The sequence below is a fragment of the Pristiophorus japonicus genome, chromosome 15, assembly GCF_044704955.1.
Source record: "Pristiophorus japonicus isolate sPriJap1 chromosome 15, sPriJap1.hap1, whole genome shotgun sequence".
NCBI classification, from domain to species: Eukaryota; Metazoa; Chordata; class Chondrichthyes; family Pristiophoridae; genus Pristiophorus; species Pristiophorus japonicus.
In genome coordinates, this window is record NC_091991.1 from 50,545,359 (window position 1) to 50,563,208 (window position 17,850).

Consider the following 17,850-nt stretch of genomic DNA (forward strand, 5'->3'; position numbering starts at 1 on the left):
ATGGACTCTAAAAATAACATTGATTGCTGTTTGTTTTAACATTATCTCTGAATTTGCTTTTACACATTAATTACAGATTAATTTTTATTTATTTGTGATTAAAATCTCATTTCAAAATTGAAAATCACCCAAAAGAGGATTTTTTTTTAATGTGTCGGATTCCTATTGGGACATTCTCTTACAAATGTTATGCTGCTTACAGGAGCAGATTGGAACAAGTAGGCAACAATTTACTCACATCCTGCTTATTATACTGGACATGATTCAAAATTCAGAAGAAAACTGGACTCTCTGCAGACTCAGGCTGGTAGTGAGTTTGACTGGCCTCCATTTGCATTATGTACAGTACATACAATACACTATACAATGAAAATGTTTCAAAAAATATATACAGCATTACAAATGTAACAAAGTAGTGTGAACTTTCACTCAAACATAATTTTCATGACAATGTGATCAGGGTTGCATCATCCTCCAGAAATATGCCTGTTTTTCAAATGGTCCCAGAGTGTTGATTGGAGGAAAATGAAAGGAGAAGGCCTACTATCACATTTTCCACCCCTTCCCCATTTGTAATCATGCCAGCCGCTGCCCATTGCCTGCTTTGTTGCAAAATTACAACACGAAGCAGACTATTTTACTGCAGCAAATTCCCTTGTCAAAAAAGGATGAATTCACAGATGTTTCTATGAAGGACTTAATATTCCAGATCCCGAACTACATCTTGAAGGGTGGAAAATGCCTGTGCATGAATTTTTTTAATGTATGGTGGCTGTTGCACACCAGCCACCTCACGGGTTTGACAGAGCTAGGTCTTGGTCCAGTGGCAAAATTAACCGAGATGACTGGAGACCTGCTCTGCTGCACGGACCGAGCGCACACATATCGCAGTGTGGGCTGGCCCGTGCTGTCCCAGGGCCCTCGCCTCTTCTGAGCCCCAAACTCGCATCTCCCTGAGCCCCTGTTACTTCCATCTACAAACTCTTGCCTCTCCTTCGTCACTCCTGCTGTGCCTGCCCGCACTGCAGTCAGCGACCTGGCTTCACAGCCGTCGCCCTCCTGCAGCAGCACGCGCTGCTCCCTGCAGTGACATGCCGCCACACGCTGCTCCCTCAATTCCCTGTAACACAATTGTCATGTATCTTACATTATTATGCATAACTGTATCCTAACATGCTATACATGACTGTAATAAGATATGACCTGTAACAACCAGCAGACCTTACCACCAGGGGTGCACTTGCAAGAGACAGGTATATAAGGGCAGGTCTCAGGCAAGTACAGCATTTCAGAGCTGTGAAATAAAGGTGCAGGTCCAGAGTGACCTTGACTTCACTACATGCCTCGTGTGAATCTGTACTGAGGGGACAGGACTTTACAGTGGCGACGGATTACGGGATTACAGAATCCACAGAATGGCGAACAACGGATCAGATGAAAAGTACAATGCGGGAGACAATTGGGAGGACTTTATAGAAAGGCTCCAGCAAAGCTTTGTAACCAAAGACTGGTTAGGCGACGATAAGGCAGACAAGAGAAGAGCCCATCTCATGACCAGCTGTGGCTCGAAAACATACGCTTTAATGAAGGATCTGTTGGCACCTGAGAAACCAGCAAGCAAGTCGTTTGAAGAATTGAGCACACTGGTAAGAGACCACCTGAAGCCAGCGAGCAGCCTACACATGGCCAGACATAGGTTCTACAACTACAGACGCTGTGTGGGCCAGAGCATACCCGACTTCGTGGCGGAACTTCGGAGGTTGGCTAGTTTATGTGAGTTCTCCGATGAACTGAGGAGAGAAATGCTGAGAGACTTTTTCATTGAAGGAATAGGCCATGCAGGCATATTCCGAAAGCTCATAGAGACCAAGAACCTGACCTTAGAGGCAGCAGCACTGGTTGCACAGACATTCTTGGTAGGGAAAGAAGAAACGAGGTTGATTTACAATGCAGGTACGACAACTAACGAAATATCGGAACAAGAAGTTCACAGCACTAAACAAGCTGCTATCCCCACACACAGACAAAACCGGGAGAATAGGTTCTCGACAGCAGGCAGAAGCCATCAAGGGCCACAGGAACAGCCGTTCACACCTCATCAACCCACAATGTGAGCAATCAACTACAAACTGAGAGAAGCTCAAGAGAGATCAGCCAGACGCAGCTCATTCTTTGGAAACTCTTTGAACAATGGAACAGGTCTGTGCTGGAGGTGTGGGGGTGGGCACTCGGCAAGGGGATGTCGATTTCAGCAGGCTGTTTGCAGAAATTGTGAATATACAGGGCATTTGGCCCGCATGTGCAAAAAAACGGCAGCTCGGCTGGTATTCGAATCGGATGGGTCGGAAAGCGGACCAGAAGATGGTGGGGACAGTACCCGGGACACCGGTGTACAGCGGGTCAACACGATCAATGGCCGCTGCTCCTACAACAGGACGCCTCCTATAATGATGAGGGTCCTACTCAAAAGGATATCTGTCAACATGGAGCTGGATATGGGAGCGAGTCAATCTCTCATGGGCGCTCAACAATTTGAACAACTGTGGCTGCATAAAAGAGACAGACCAAAACTCACAAGGGTCGACACCACACTAAGGACCTATACCAAAGAAATCGTACCAGTCCTCGGCAGTGCCATGCTCTCTGTCACACACAAAGGGACAGTGAACCGACTTCCCCTGTGGATTGTCCCCGGAGACCCCCCAGCACTGCTGGGGAGAAGCTGGCTGGCAAAACTAAACTGGAAATGGGATGATGTCCATGCCATGTCATTAGAGGAACGGACCTCCTGCTCAACAGTTATAAAGCGATTTGAACATCTCTTTCAGCCAGGTGTGGGCACTTTCAAAGGGGCCAAAGTCAAAATCTACATCACACAGGATGCTAGACCGGTCCATCACAAGGCCAGAGCTGTACCCTATGTGATGAGGGAAAAGATTGAACACGAACTAGACAGGCTTCTGCGGGAAGGCATTATATCACCTGTGGAATTTAGCAACTGGGCAAGTCCCATCGTCCCAATCATGTAGCCTGATGGATCCGTATGAATCTGTGGGGACGACAAATCTACCATAAACAGAGTCTCCCTACAGGACCAGTACCCGCTGTCCAGAGCGGAAGACTTATTTGCCACATTGGCTGGAGGTAAACTTTTCTCAAAATTAGACCTCACATCTGCGTATATGACGCAAGAATTGACCGAGGAATCCAAGCTACTCACCACCATCAACACACATCGAGGCCTTTTCATGTACAATCGATGCCCATTCGGCATCAGGTCGGCAGCTGTCATATTCCAGCGCAACATGGAGAGTCTGCTCAAGTCCATCCCGGTTGGATCGGGTAGGCCTACGAGTCAAGAAATCCAAGTGCCTGTTTCTCGCACCCGAGGTTGAATTTTTGGGAAGAAGGATTGCCGATGATGGAATCCGCCCAACAGAGTCCAAAACAGAAGCAATTCACCTGGCACCCAGGCCCCGGAATGTCTCAGAACTGCGCGCCTTTCTCAGGCTACTCAATTACTTTGGGAACTTTATGCAGAACTTAAGCACGCTGCTGGAGCCTCTCCACGTGCTACTCAGAAAGGGGTGCGATTGGTTTTGGGGGGACATAAGAACATAACATAAGAATTAGGAACAGGAGTAGGCCATCTAGCTCCTCGAGCCTGCTCCACCATTCAATAAGATCATGGCTGATCTGGTCGTGGACTCAGTTCCACTTACCCGCCCGCTCCCCGTAACCCTTAATTCCCTTATTGGTTAAAAATCTATCTAACTGTGACTTGAATACATTCAATGAGCTAGCCTCAACTGCTTCCTTGGGCAGAGAATTCCACAGATTCACAACCCTCTGGGAGAAGAAATTCCTTCTCAACTCGGTTTTAAATTGGCTCCCCCCGTATTTTGAGGCTGTTCCCCCTAGTTCTAGTCTCCCCGACCATTGGAAACAACCTCTCCGCCTCTATCTTATCGATCCCTTTCATGATTTTAAATGTTTCTATAAGATCACCCCTCATCCTTCTGAACTCCAACGAGTAAAGACCCAGTCTACTCAATCTATCATCATAAGGTAACCCCCTCACCTCCGGAATCAGCCTAGTGAATCGTCTCTGTACCCCCTCCAAAGCCAGTATATCCTTCCTTAAGTAAGGTGACCAAAACTGCATGCAGTACTCCAGGTGCGGCCTTACCAATACCCTATACAATTGCAGCAGGACCTCCCTGCTTTTGTACTCCATCCCTCTCGCAATGAAGGCCAACATTCCATTCGCCTTCCTGATTACCTGCTGTACCTGCAAACTAACTTTTTGGGATTCATGCACAAGGACCCCCAAGTCCCTCTGCATCTCAGCATGTTGTAATTTCTATCCATTTAAATAATATTCCCTTTTACTGTTTTTTTTCCCAAGGTGGATGACCTCACACTTTCCGACATTGTATTCCATCTGCCAAACCTTCGCCCATTTGCTTAACCTATCCAAATCTCTTTGCAGCCTCTCTGTGTCCTCTACACAACCCGCTTTCCCACTAATCTTAGTGTCATCTGCAAATTTTGTTACACTACACTCTGTCCCCTCTTCCAGGTCATCTATGTATATTGTAAACAGTTGTGGTCTCAGCACCGGTCCCTGTGGCACACCACTAACCACCGATTTCCAACCCGAAAAGGACCCATTTATCCCGACTCTCTGCTTTCTGTTAGCCAGCCAGTTCTCTATCCATGTTAATACATTTCCTCTGACTCCGCGTACCTCTATCTTCTGCAGTAACCTTTTGTGTGGCACCTTATCGAATGCCTTTTGGAAATCCAAATGCACCATATCCATCGGTACACCTCTATCCACCATGCTCGTTATATCCTCAAAGAATTCTAGTAAATTAGTTAAGCATGATTTCCCCTTCATGAATCCATGCTGCGTCTGCTTGATTGCACTATTCCTATCTAGATGTCCCGCTATTTCTTCCTTAATGATAGTTTCAAGCATTTTCCCCACTACAGATGTTAAACTAACCGGCCTATAGTCACCTGCCTTTTGTCTGCCCCCTTTTTTAAACAGAGGCGTTACATTAGCTGCTTTCCAATCCGCTGGTACCCCCCCAGAGTCCAGAGAATTTTGGTAGATTATAACGAATGCATCTGCTATAACTTCCGCCATCTCTTTTAATACCCTAGGATGCATTTCATCAGGACCAGGGGACTTGTCTACCTTGAGCCCCATTAGCCTGTCCAGCACTACCCCCCTAGTGATAGTGATTGTCTCAAGGTCCTCTCTTCCCACATTCCCGTGACCAGCAATCTTTGGCATGGTTTTTGTGTCTTCCACTGTGAAGACCGAAGCAAAATAATTGTTTAAGGTCTCAGCCATTTCCACATTTCTCATTATTAAATCCCCCTTCTCATCTTCTAAGGGACCAACATTTACTTTAGTCACTCTTTTCCATTTTATATATCTGTAAAAGCTTTTACTATCTGTCTTTATGTTTTGCGCAAGTTTACCTTCGACATCTATCTTTTCTTTCTTTATTGCTTTTTTAGTCATTCTTTGCTGTTGTTTAAAATTTTCCTAATCCTCTAGCTTCCCACTAACCTTGGCTACCTTATACGCATTGGTCTTTAATTTGATACTCTCCTTTATTTCCTTGGTTATCCATGGCTGGTTATCCCTTCTCTTACTGCCTTTCTTTTTCACTGGAATATATTTTTGTTGCGCACTATGAAAGAGCTCCTTAAAAGTCCTCCACTGTTCCTCAATTGTGCCACCGTTTAGTCTATGTTTCCAGTCTACTTTAGCCAACTCTGCCCTCATCCCACTGTAGTCCCCTTTGTTTAAGCATAGTACGCTCGTTTCTGACACAACTTCCTCACCCTCAATCTGTATTACAAATTCAACCATACTGTGATCACTCATTCCGAGAGGATCTTTTACTAGGAGATCGTGTATTTTTCCTGTCTCATTACACAGGACCAGATCTAAGATAGCTTGCTCCCTTGTAGGTTCTGTTACATACTGTTCTAAGAAACAATCCCGTATGCATTCTATGAATTCCTCCTCCAGGCTACCCCGTGCGATTTGAGTTGACCAATCGATATGTAGGTTAAAATCCCCCATGACTACTGCCGTTCCTTTTTCACATGCCTCCATTATTCCCTTGATTATTGCCCGCCCTACCGTGAAGTTATTATTTGGGGGCCTATAAACTCCGCCCACCAGTGACTTTTTCCCCTTACTATCTCTAATCTCCACCCACAATGATTCAACATTTTGTTCATTAGAGCCAATATCGTCTCTCACAACTGCCCAGAAATCATCCTTTATTAACAGAGCTACCCCACCTCCTTTCCCTTCTTGTCTATCTTTCCGAATCGTCAGATACCCTTGTATGTTTAATTCCCAGTCTTGGCCACCCGGCAACCATGTTTCTGTAATGGCCACCAAATCATACCCATTTGTAATGATTTGTGCCGTCAACTCATTTACTTTATTTCGAATGCTGCGTGCATTTAGGTAGAGTGTTTTAATCCTAGTTTTTAAACCATGCAGCCCCTTTATAGTCAGTGCCCTTTTTGTTCTTTGCCTTGGGTTTCTCTGCCCTCCACTTTTACTCATCTCTTTTCTGTCTTTTGCTTTTGTCTCCTTTTTGTTTCCCTCTCTCCCTGCATTGGTTCCCATCCCCTGCCATATTAGTTTAACTCCTCCCCAACAGCACTAGCAAACACTCCCCCTGGGACATTGGTTCTGGTCCTGCCCAGGTGCAGACCGTCTAGTTTGTACTGGTCCCACCTCCCCCAGAACCTGTTCCAATGCCCCAGGAATTTGAATCCCTCCCTGCTGCACCACTGCTCAAGCCACGTATTCATCTGCGCTATCCTGCGATTCCTACTCTGACTAGCACGTGGCACTGGTAGCAATCCCGAGATTACTACTTTTGAGGTCCTACTTTTTAATTTAGCTTCTAGCTCCTTAAATTCGTCTCGTAGGACCTCATCCCTTTTTTTACCTATGTCGTTGGTACCAATGTGCACCACGACAACTGGCTGTTCTCCCTCCATTTTTAGAATGTCCTGCATCTGCTCTGAGACATCCTTGACCCTTGCACCAGGGAGGCAACATACCATTCTGAAGTCTCGGTTGCGGCCGCAGAAACGCCAATCTATTCCCCTTACAATTGAATCCCCTATCACTATCGCGCTCCCACTCTTTTTCCTGCCCTCTTGTGCAACAGAGCCAGCCACGGTGCCATGAACTTGGCTGCTGCTGCCCTCCCCTGATGAGTCATCCCCCTCAACAGTACTCAAAGCAGTGTATCTGTTTTGCAGGAGGATGACCGCAGGGAACCCCTGCATTACCTTCCTTGCACTGCTCTTCCTGCTGGTCTTCCATTTCCTAGCTGGCTGTGGACCCTTCACCTGCGGTAAGACCAACTCGCTACACGTGCTACTCACGTCATTCTCAGCATCGTGGATGCTCCAGAGTGAATCCACCCTCAGCTCCAATTCCGCAACGCGGTCCGTCAGGAGCTGGAGCCGGATACACTTCCCGCACACATAGTCGTCAGGGACACTGGAAGTGTCCCTGAGTTCCCACATGGTACAGGAGGAGCATATCACTTGACCGAGCTCTCCTGCCATGACTTAACCCTTAGATATCCTTAAATTGGCAACAACAATGTTAAACGGTTCCTTACTGATATAAAAAATAAAAAGAATAGCTACTCACCAATCACCAGCCAATCACTTACCCCCTTGGCTGTGACGTCACCTTTTTATTTATTTCTACTTCTTTTTTGCCTTCTCTCCCCGCTGCAGCTGCATAAGTACGCCTCTCGCTGCCGCTGGGCCTTTATAGGCCTCACCAACCACGCACTCCCGCCTCTCGGACTGCCGCCGCCTCTCGCTGCCGCTGGGCCTTTATAGGCCTCACCAACCACGCACTCCCGCCTCTCGGACTGCCGCCGCCTCTCGCTGCCGCTGGGCCTTTATAGGCCTCACCAACCACGCACTCCCGCCTCTCGGACTGCCTCCGCATCTCGCTGCCGCTGGGCCTTTATAGGCATCACCAACCACGCACTCCCGCCTCTCGGACTGCCGCCGCCTCTCGCTGCCGCTGGGCCTTTATAGGCCTCACCAACCACGCACCCTCGCCTCTCGGACTGCCGCTGCCTCTCGCTGCCGCTGGGCCTTTATAGGCCTCACCAACCACGCACTCCCGCCTCTCGGACTCCAGGACGCCCAGGAACGCGCCTTCAATAAGGCACACAACCTTCTGTGTTCCAACTGTGTTTTGACTTTCTTTGACCCACGTAAAAAGCTAGTTCTCACATGCGATGCGTCAGCCTATGGGGTCGGGTGCGTTTTGCAACATGTCAATAGTGCGGCAAATTACAACCCATAGCTTATGCCTCCAGGTCACTTTCGCAGGCGGAGCACGGGTACAGAATGGTAGAGAAGGAGGCGTTTGCGTGCGTGTACGGTGTCAAAAAGATGCACCAATACCTTTTCGGGGCCAAGTTCGTGTTAGAAACCGACCACAAGCCCCTCACGTCCCTCCTATCCGAGAGCAGGGCAATAAACGGCAACGCCTCGGCGCGAATTCAACGGTGGGCACTCATGCTGGCGTCCTACGACTATACCATAAGGCACAGACCAGGCACAGACAACTGTGCCGACACGTTCAGCGGGCTACCCCTGGTGACCAGGGAAGGGTCTGACGAACAGGACTGTGAGATAGTCATGGCAATCAATGCCTTTGAGTCCACAGGTTTGCCCATGACGGCTCGCCAAATCAGAGTCTGGACGGCCAGCGACCCCACGTTATCCTTAGTAAAAAGATGAGTCCTAACCGGTGACTGGGCAGAGGCTCGCGATTCCTGCCCCGAGGAATTAAAACCCTTTCACAGGCGCATGCATGAGCTATCACTACAAGCAGACTGCCTGATGTGGGGCAGCCGAGTAGTCATGCCTCTGCGAGGCAGAGAGGCATTTGTCCGGGAGCTCCACCACGAGCACCAGGGGATCGTTCTCATGAAGGCCATAGCCAGATTCCACGTCTGGTGGCCTGGTATTGATGCGGACCTGGAGCTCTGCGTCCGAAGGTGCACCATTTGTGCCCAACTCAGCAATGCCCCCAGGGAGGCTCCACTGAGCCCCTGGCCCTGGCCTACCAAACCGTGGTCGCGGGTGCACGTAGACTATGCGGGCCCATTCATGGGCAAAATGTTCCTCGTAGTTGTAGATACATTTTCAAAGTGGATCGAATGCACCATTTTAAACTCGAGCACAACCTCCACCACTGTGGAGAACCTCGCAACCATGTTTGCAACGCACGGAATCCCTGACATATTGGTCAGTGACAATGGTCCGTGCTTCACCAGCGCAGAATTCCAAGACTTTATAATTGACCACGGCATAAATCACGTCAAGACGGCACCGTTCAAGCCGGCCTCCAACAGCCAGGCGGAGAGAGCAGTGCAAATCATTAAACAAGGCATGCTTAAAATCCAAAGTCCCACGCTGCAGGGTCGCCTGTCGCGACTGCTGCTGGCATACAGATCTCGTCCGCACTCATTGACTGGGATCCCCCCCGTTGATGAAACTGTTGATGAAAAGGACTTTAAAAACAAGGCTCTCATTAATCCTCCCAGACATGCACGAAATCGTTGAGGCAAAGCGCCGTAAGCTGACTGAGTACCATGACAGAAATTCGAGGGGGAGATGGAATGAGATAGGAGACAAAATGTTTGTACTAAACTATGGCAGGGGTCCCAAATGGCTTGCAGGGACAGTAACGGGCAAGGAAGGAAACAGGCTACTGGTAGTACAAATGGACAATGGCAAAACCTGCCGGAGGCATGTCGACCAAGTCAAAAGCAGATTTACCAACAACATTGCGGAACCAGAGGCAGACTACAATGTGGAACTCGCACCACACCTGGTGGACAGACAGAGGGAACAACCTGAGGAAAGGGCAATCCCAACAGACAGCCCAGGCGAGTCAACAACAATCACACCAATTGAAACAGACAGCCCAGGGGAGATATCAGCAACCACACCCAAAGAAAAACAGACACCAAGGCCAACAACTGAACCACAACTCAGACGCTCCACGCGAGAGCGTAGACCACCTGAGAGACTGAACCTATAAAGACAATAAGACCTTGTGGGAGGATGATGTCATGTATCTTACATTATTATAAATAACTGTATCCTAACATGCTATACATGACTGTTATAAGATATGACCTGTAACCACCAGCATATCTTACCACCAGGGTTGCACTTGCAAGAGACAGGTATATAAGGGCAGGTCTCAGGCAAGTGCAGCATTGCAGAGCTGTGAAATAAAGGTGCAGGTCCAGAGTGACCTTGACTTCACTACATGCCTCGTGTGAATCTGTACTGAGGGGACAGGACTTTACAACAATAATGACTGCAGCATTATATGGCTGATGTGACTGAGGTTTGGTGTTCATTATTTGTGAGGTAATGGAGCATTTCTTGAAACTTAAAGTTGAGGATGTTGATCCTGTTAAAAGAGCAAGTAGAGTCGGGTGAAAGAAAAATAGGAAATACAATCCCTCCAACTTGAACTCGAGATTCACATTTACTGGTTCTGACGAAAATCGTCCACCGCAATGTGTTGTTTGTGGTGAAGTATTTCCTCACGTTAGCACGCAACCAAGCAAACTAAAGTGCCACTTGGAGGACTAACCAGCCTGCCCTCAAAGATAAACCATGAGATCTTTTCAAACAAAAGCTGTTTCAATTGAGAGGATAGATGAAGGTAATCGAAGTTCGATGGATGTCTCATAAATAGTATAAAAGGCTCACTAATGCAGCCGTCACTATAGTTTAACAGAGATAGAACCAGCTAAATTGTGGATTATTTTACTGAAACATACACACAATGTTGGCACACTACTGCGTGGAAGTGAAGAGCTGTCCTACAGGGTAGGAAAATTATGCTGAAGATAATTTCACACACTTCCTTGCACATAGTTTTAAAGCAGCAATGTTGGATGCCGTCTGTTCTGTGTCGGATTCTCATGCATATCTGTATTTGGATGTACATAGGGCAAAAGTTTGAAATGTTCATCTTATCTATTTTTATGACACTAGCAGATCTCCCATAGTATTGCTCACATTGAATCAGAGGATACGCGATTTTATACAAGGCGTATTATGCCATGTAAAAGACATTGCATTATCAAGGCCACAGATTCATGGTGATGACATATGTGAAGTTATGGACAGGAATTTCCTCCGAAATACTCAAACTCCGGTTGCTAAACTTCACTGGATGTGCGGAAGACATGTTTTACGTGGAGTTACGGCAATGGAGCGGGAGCAACTCCTAGCGAATTCCCAGCTTAAGTTTCTATTAAGTTACTCAGGGGTCACAGCAGTATTCTGGGATCAAATTTGGCAACTTTTGACTTTTTTCTATGAAAACTGATTATTATATTTCCTACCTTATGTGTTTAGTGTTCAACCTTTGTTTTAAAGTTTATGATACACAGGAAGCTGGTGGAAAGAGGTTTGCAGTTCTAGGTAAATAGAAGGTGTCGAGGAAAAGTGGAGTAGGATTATGGAGTTTAGCAGTAGCGGGAGGGTCTTGGGACAGGGATTTATAGGGGTGTGATGCTGGATTTGGTACAGGAAACAAAGAACGTACATTTACATAGCGGCTTTCTTGTTCTCGGGACATCCAAAAGTGCTTCATAACCAATTAATTACTTTTCTGAAGTGTAGTTATTGTTATTTTGTAGACAACTGGTTGGAGGTACTAGGTTTAGCACTCTTAAGGTTATTGCTGGCAATACTGTGGTGGGGCGCAATAGGTGTTCAGGGTAGGAAAAAAACCTTGCATTTATGTAGCGCCTTTCATGGCTCAGGATGTCTCAAAGCGCTTGACAGCCAGTAAACTGGAGACCATTTCAATAACGATAAATTAAATGTTATTAACATTAATAATAACTTTCATGCACCCCACCGACCTCGATAAGCACCGCCTCTCTATGCACTGATTGGTTGGAAAGCTCCAGATAGGATCAGAGATTCACAATTTATTGTAATAAGAACAGAAACTGCTGGAAATACTTAGCAGGTCAATCAGCATCTATGGAGAGAGAGCCTTCCCAGTTCTGACAAAAGATCATTGACCTGAAATGTTAACTCTCTCTGCACAGATGCTACCTGACCCGCTGAGTATTTCCAGCATTTTCTGTTTTTATTTCAAATTTCCAGCATCCACAATATTTTGCTTTTGTTTCACTATTTATTAGTTCTTTGACATGTCAGTCATACAACACACTAACATCCAGTTTGTGGAGATAAATAGATAGAATTGTACTTTTAAAAACTAGGCTTAGGTTGTAATCAATGGAGTGCATCTATCTCTAATTATTTTTTAATTATTGTAATATACAAACTCACACAAAAAAATATCGTTTTTTTTTAACAATTCCATAAAATGATCCCACCCATTTTTTGATTGGTGAGACCAATTGTTGGAGAGCATTGATTGGATCAAGAAGCTGTCAATCATTTACGAGTGTCATTGTCAAATATCACACCAAGGATTGATATCTGTAAGTAAATAAATACCTGTTTTCTTAAAAACATTATTGAAACACTCTTTACTTCCATATTATGTGTGTTATAATTTAGATGGGGTGGAATCCGTGATTATATACGAACATAAGAAATAGGAGGAGTAAGCCATTTGGCCCCTCGAGCCTGCTCCGCCATTTAATATCATGGCTGATCTGATCATGGACTCAGCTTCACTTCCATAATCCCTTATCGCTCAAAAATCTGTCTATCTCCGCCTTAAATATATTCAATGACCCAGCCCCCACAGCTCTCTGGGGCACAGAATTCCACAGATTTACAACACTCAGAGAAGAATTCCTCCTCATCTCAGTTTTTAATGGGCGGCCCTTTATTCTGAGACTATGCCCTCTAGTTTTAGTTTCCTTAGGAGTGGAAATATCCTCTCTGCATCCACCTTGTCGAGCCCCTCATTATCTTAAATGTTTTGATAAGATCACCCACTATTTTAAAAAAGGAGAGAGAAAAAATAGGGAACTACAGACCGGTTAGCCTAACATCAGTAGTAGGGAAAATGCTAGAGTCTATTATAAAGGATGTGATAACGGCACACTTAGATAATATCAACGGGATTAGACAAAGTCAACATGGATTTATGAAAGGAAAGTCGTGTATGACAAACCTACTGGAGTTTTTTGAAGATGTGACTGATAGAATAGATAAGGGAGAACCAGTGGATGTAGTGTATTTGGATTTTCAAACGGTCTTTGCTAAAGTCCCACATAATAGGTTAGTGTGCAAAATTAAAGCACAAAGAATTGGGCGTAATATACTGTCATGGATTGAAAATTGGTTAACTGACAGGAAACAGAGAGTAGGAATAAATGGGTCTTTTTCAGGTTGATGGGCAGTGACTAGTGGGATACCACAGGGATCAGTGCTTGGGCCCCAGCTATTCACAATATATATAAATGATTTGGATGAGGGAACCAAATGTAATATTTCCAAGATTGCTGACGACACAAAACTAGGTGGGATTATGAATTGTGAGGAGGATGCAAAGACGCTGCAAGGTGATTTAGATAGGTTGAGTGAGTTAGCTTGGGAAATGTCGATGTACAAAGGGACCTGGGTGTCCTTGTACATTAGTCATTGAAAGCAAATATGCAGGTGCAGCAAGCAGTTAGGAAGGCAAATGGTATGTTGGCCTTCATTGCAAGAGGATTTGAGTACAGGAGCAAGGATGTCTTGCAGCAGTTATACAGGGCCTTGGTGAGACCACACCAGGAGTATTGTGTGCAGTTTTGATCTCCTTACCTAAGAAATGATATAGAGGGAGTGCAGCGAAGGTTCACCAGATTGATTCCTGGGATGGCAGGACTGTCGTATGAGGAGAGATTGGGTCGACTCGGCCTGTATTCACTAGAGTTTAGAAGAATGAAAGGGGATTTCATTGAAACGTATAAAATTCTGACGGGGTTGGACAGACTGGATGCGGGGAGGATGTTTCCCCTGGCTGGGAAGTCTAGAACAAGGGGTCAGTCTTACGATATGAGGTAGGAAATTTAGAATTGAGATTAGGAGAAATTTCTTTACTCAGAGGGTGGTGAACCTGTGGAATTCTCTACCACAGAAGGCTGTGGAGGCCAAGTCACTGAATATATTTAAGAAGGAGATAGATAGATTTCTAGGCACAAAAGGCATCAAGAGGTATGGGGAGAAAGTGGGAATATGGTGTTGAGATAGAGGATCAGCCATGATCATATTGAATGGCGGTGCAGGCTCGAAGGGCTGAATGGCCTACTACTGCTCCTATTTCCTATGTTTCTATGTTTCACACCTCATTTTTCTGAACTCCAATGAGTATAGGCCCAACCTACTCAACCTATCTTCATAAGTCAACCACCTAATCTCCAGAATCAACCTACTGAACCTTCTCTGAACAGCTTCCAATGCAAGTATATCCTTTCTTAAATACTGTACGCAGTACTTTAGGGGTGGCCTCACCAATACCCTGTACAGTTGTAACAGGACTTCCCTGATTTTATACTCTATCCCCCTTGCAATAAAGGTCAACATTCCATTTGCCTTCCTGATTACTTGCTGTAGATGCATACTAACTTTTTGTGTTTCATGCACAAGCACCCCCAGGTCCCTCTGCACTTTGCAAGTCCGATACGAGAACCACAGTCCCTGCCACAGGTGAGACAGATAGTCGATGAGGGAAGGGATGGGTGGGACTGGTTTGCCGCACGCTCTTTCCGCTGCCTGTGCTTGATTTCTGCATGCTCTCAGCGATGAGACTCGAGGTGCTCAGCGCCCTCCCGGATGCACTTCCTCCACTTAAGGCGGTCTTGGGCCAGGGACTCCCAGGTGTCAGTGGTGATGTTGCACTTTATCAGGGAGGCTTTGAGGGTGTCCTTGTAACGTTTCCTCTGCCTACCTTTGGCTCGTTTGGCATGAGTAGAGCGCTTGCTTTGGCATGCCTGGCATGCGAACAATGTGGCCTGCTCAGCGGAGCTGATCAAGTGTGATCAGTGCTTCAATGCTGGGGATGTTGGCCTGGTCGAGGACGCTAATGCTGGTGCATCTGTTCTCCCAGGGGATTTGTAGGATCTTGCGGCGGCATCGTTGGTGGTATTTCTCCAACGACTTAGTGACTACTATACATGGTCCATGTCTCTGAGCCATACAGGAGGGCGGGTATTACTACAGCCCTGTAGACCATGAACTTGGTGGCAGATTTGAGGGCCAGATCTTCAAACACTCTTTTCCTCAGGTGGCCAAGGGCCGCACTGGAGGCGGTGTTGAATTTCATTGTCGGTGTTTGCTCTTGTTGATAGGCTCCTGAGGTATGGAAAATGGTCCACATTATCCAGGACCACACCATGGATCTTGATGACTGGGGGCGGTGCTGTACGGCGAGGACAGGCTGGTGGAGGACCTTTGTCTTACGGATGTTTAGCGTAAGGCCTATGCTTTCGTACGTCTCAGTAAATACGTCGACTATGTCCTGGAGTTCAGCCTCTGTGCGCAGATGCAGGCGTCGTTCGCGTACTGTAGCTCGATGACAGAGGTTGGGGTGGTCTTAGACCTGGCCTGGAGATGACCAGGTTCCCATTGGTTCTGTAGTTTAGTTCCACTCCAGCGGGGAGTTTATTGACTGTGAGTTGGAGTATGGCAGTGAGGAAGATTGAGAAGAGGGCTGGGGCGATGACGCAGCCCTGTTTGACTCCGGTCCGGATGTGGATTGTGTCTATAATGGATCTGTAGGTAAGGATCACGGCCTGCATGTCATCGTGGAGCAGACGAAAGATGGTGATGAACTTTTGGGGGCATCCAAAACAGAGGAGGATGCTCCATAGACCCTCGCGATTGACAATGTCAAAGGCCTTTGTAAGGTCAAAGAAGGCCATGTATAAGGGCTGGTGCTGTTTCCTGCATTTTTCCTGCAACTGTCACGCTGCAAAAATGATGTCCGTTGTGCCCCGTAAGGGAAGAAATCCGCACGAAATCTGGGAGGAGCTCCTCAGCCACAGGGAGAAGACGGTTGAAGAGGACTCTAGCGGCGGCTTTCCCAGTGGCTGATAACAGGGAGATTCCTCTGTAGTTGCCGCAGTCAGACTTGTCCCCTTTTTTTAAAGATGGTCACGATCACTGCATCTCTCAGATCTCCCGACATGCTCTCCTCCCTCCAGCTGAAAGAGATGAGGTCATGTATTCGCACCAACAGTGCCTCTCCACCATACTTCAGTGCCTCAGCAGGGATTCCATCTGTTCCCATGGTCTTGTTGTTCGTAAGCTGTCTTATGGCTTTTTCTACCTCGTGCAGTTTAGGGGTTTTACTGAGATGGTGGCGGGTAGCATGCTGCGGGATGGAGTCGAGAACACTCGAGTCAAAGGCAGAGTTTTGATTGAGGAGATCTTCGAAGTGCTCCTTCCAGCGGAACCTGACTGCCTCGGTGTCCTTGATGAGTGTTTCCCCGTTCTTGGCCAGCAGTGGGGTGGGGCCTTGGGTGTCTGGACCATAGGTGGCCTTGACTGCGATGAAGAATCCTCGCACATCATGGCTGTTGGCCAGCTGCTGTATCTCCTGTGCTTTCTCCATCCACCACCTGTTCTTTAGGTCTCGGGTTTTTTGTTGGACCTCAGCCTTAAGCCGTCTGTAATGCTGCTTCCGAGTTGGGTTGTTGTTTAAGGCTCAGAAATGCCCTGTGCTTGCAATCTATTAGCTCTTGGATCTCCTGATCATTCTCATCAAACCAATCCTGGTATTTCCTGGTTGAGTGACCGAGCGTCTCTTTGCAGGCACTGGTTATGGAGGCCTAGAGGGCAGACCAAGCGCTGTGGGCATTCTGCGTCTCGGGGTCACCAAGGCACCCAGGCGAGACCAAAGAGGGTTTTAACTCCAACCTCTCAAAATACCTGTCCCGCGTCCCTGCGGACGACAAACTGATCCTCCTCAGTGACATCATTGCCAGGGTCGGCAAGGATACAGCCCTCTGGAGAGGCGTGATTGGCAGAGAGGGGGTAGGGAAAGCCAAGCAGTACCCTACTCCTGACAAAATGTCTAGAACGTGAACTTGTCATCACCAACACATTGTTCCGCCAGAGGAACAAATACAAGGCATCGTGGCAACACTCTCGCTCCAAACACTGGAACCTGCTCGACCACGTCATCGTCCGAGCCAGGGATCGCAAGGATATGCGCATCATCCGCGCCATGACAGGAGCTGACGACTGCTGGACGGACCACCGTCTAATCCGATCCATCTTTGACATCAACATAGCCCCAAAGCGGAGGGGTAGCAGAAGCAGTGCTGCACAAAAGTCAATGCCAGGGCACTTAATGACCCAGCTAAGAGTCCTTTACAGTCAGCGCCTCACAGCTAACTTGGCGTGCCTTGATAACCAAAATGAGCAGCATCAGTGAAAAATAATCAGAATTTAAGCAGCAGCTTCTCCCCAGGTCACGGTTTACTATACACAAAATATGCTCATTTTCCAGCTCTTTTTAAAAGGAGATAATCAACATAGCATTAACTCCTTTTGGAGTGTCTATTAAAACAGGTTTTCACATCCATGTAGTAATCCCATGGGGTCCACAGTCATCAGATTACTGTCTATTGGTTTAGATGTGTGTATTTTTGCTTTTCTGACATATTACCCTGTTCCTGTATACTAATAAGTTTTGCTGCAGTGATAACACCGTTTCCCTTTGGGCAGCTGTTTACTGTTTTTCAGAGATAGCGATTGTGTTATCTCGGTAGAAAATGTTGGAAACCTGTTGTTCAATGGGGG